Source organism: Lolium rigidum, chromosome 4 (genome assembly GCF_022539505.1).
Source record: "Lolium rigidum isolate FL_2022 chromosome 4, APGP_CSIRO_Lrig_0.1, whole genome shotgun sequence".
Taxonomy (NCBI): domain Eukaryota; kingdom Viridiplantae; phylum Streptophyta; class Magnoliopsida; order Poales; family Poaceae; genus Lolium; species Lolium rigidum.
Window position 1 is genome coordinate 57,185,518 of NC_061511.1, and position 2,479 is coordinate 57,187,996.

The 2,479-nt window shown below is 36.4% G+C and overlaps 1 pseudogene; it reads left to right on the top strand.

The window, feature by feature from the left end:
* Positions 1-1,527: 1,527 nt before the first annotated feature.
* Positions 1,528-2,172, top strand: LOC124647102 (annotated as a pseudogene).
* The last annotated feature ends 307 nt before the right edge of the window (positions 2,173-2,479 follow it).

Consider the following 2,479-nt stretch of genomic DNA (forward strand, 5'->3'; position numbering starts at 1 on the left):
CACAATTTTTTACACGCTACATGATAAGTCCATTTTTCATGAAACGACTTTGTGAGCGTGTAGCACATGAAGATGTATGTGCAAATTTTTATTTCAAATTTTCTAATATTTAAAATATATCTAAGATGCATTTCAAAATAAAGGGAGCATATGTGCTCTCATGTGCCAAAACATCACTCTCCCAATTTGCAAAAAACATTTTGCCAACGACTGAATTTATACTACAAAAGTTTCTATAATCATACTTACCTAATTATGCACTAGAACAACTAATGAGATATTTGTTTTGCAATACACTATAGAGATATTTATCATGGTACTAAAGTACACACATTCACGATATAACTAATGCAGTTGTGGAAAAATAAATGAAGGGGGACTTTTATTACAACATAAGATTTAAGCTTATCAGAAGCAAACTATATAGTTACATACCCCCTCCATTCTACGAAAGTTGTCTTAGATTTGTTGAAATTCATATGTATCTAGACACCATCTAGTATGTAGATACATCCAAATTTAGTTAAATCTCGGACAATTTTTATTAGACGGATCGAGGGAGTGCTGTACATTAAGGAAAACTATAATTAATGCTCCCGAACTTTTTATGTGGTTACTATGCAATCTAAGTAATGGAAAAATTTATGGGTCAAGAATATAATATGATTAAAAAGTATAGGAGTCTAGTTCAAATATATTTAGTTTAATTTCCCAAGGTCCTACTATCCCATATAGACATGTGAGAATCATTTGGGTTTACTTATTATATAAGATGTCTCGAACCGAACATAATTAATATGAAGTTGTTGCTGGAAAAAGAAAGATAAGCTGATCATACAAGAGTAGAATCCAGAGTGTTTCTTCTTTTTTAATGCAGAAGATAGCAACCGTCTTGACATGGAAGACTTCGGAGCTGTTTGAATGCCGGCCACAAATAGACAAGCCAAATTTTGGCTCGCCACAACACATTATTATGATGATGTACTTGAAGTTTATATTTTTTAATGAAATACATGAGTTTTTATCCCCTCGAACAAATCAAAATAATTACTTTATGATCATCTACTTTCATGAGAGGCAACAATGACCAAGAAAAAACTAAAGGTTGATGTTGTTGTATCCTCTCGCGAGAGGACTGTGACTTAGGCCGACGATCAGAAGAAATACGAGCTTGATTGGTACATCTACTACTTGAAAGATCATCATGTAGGATTTAAGTTCAAGAAGCAACATCATTTGTTGTGTCCTGATGCATTAAATAAGAAGTTCGCAATGGGGGTGACCGTGGATCAAGTGGACCGTCAGTACATGCACTCTAAGGAGAATTGGAAGATTATTGCAGCAGCATTGAGCAAAAGTGGAAATTCATTTGACCACACTAGATGCATTGTGACTATTTCAGAGTCTGAAAAGGCAACCCTATGTGCATGTTGTCTCAACCACATCCAAGTTAATTACTGTACCATTTCTTATGTTACTAGTTTCTGGCCATATACCCCTTTGTTTTTTGAACTTAATGCATGACAGAGCAAGATGTCTACTCACTAAACCCATCAAATTCTATGAAGAGATGCAGGAGCTGTTCACTGGATCTAGTGCTGATGGTTCATTAGCTATGGATCAGAATACATGCATGGATGTTAGTGATGATTCCGACAGTGATTCAAGGGAGATGCATGACCTCAATGGCAATACACCACCTGAAGATCCACTTTGTGACGATTCATACACAATACCAACTCCTATCACAAATGCAACCGGTGAGAACAAATATCCTTCCAACTATACTCGATCTGGTATAAAGTGTTCACGAGGAAATCCTATGTGTACTCTATCAACTAAGAAGGCATCAAAGTACAAGAGTCGACTTGTAGAGTCCAATGATGAAATCACTTCGGGACACACTTGTTGCCACTGCTCCTCCTCATATATTACAGCTTGTTGATCCGCATGCAACGTTGTGGTAGAGACTAGAGACTATCCCATTGACACCTGATCAAAGAATTATCGTTGGTGAGCATTTGCCTTCTAAGGAGAATGAAGTAAAACGGAGCTGGTTGTGCAATGCAAGTGATGGTACTTTGCATGCTTGGGTCTTCAAGTTCTTATGCGAGAAGGAAGGCTTAAATCCGTGAACTCTACAAGTTAGTTGCAAGCTCATTTTGTCTATATGTGCTACTCACATAACGACTAGAACATGTTTAGTGAGAATGCTACTTTTGTTGCTTACCAATGTTAGCTTGATAGAGCCCGATAAGCTGTTGTTAGTCATCTGGTTAAACATACATTTTGTCATGAATGTTACACACTACCTAAACTGAATGGTCTAAGTAATGTACTCCCTATTGAGTTTGAACTACTGGCAGCCCTGACTACTGGTAAGCTGTTTAACATACTTTTGGTTCAACTATTATCTGTAATTGTTGTGTTACCTCATTTAATTATCAAACTTTAGCGGCAATCCAAACAATTGCCACAA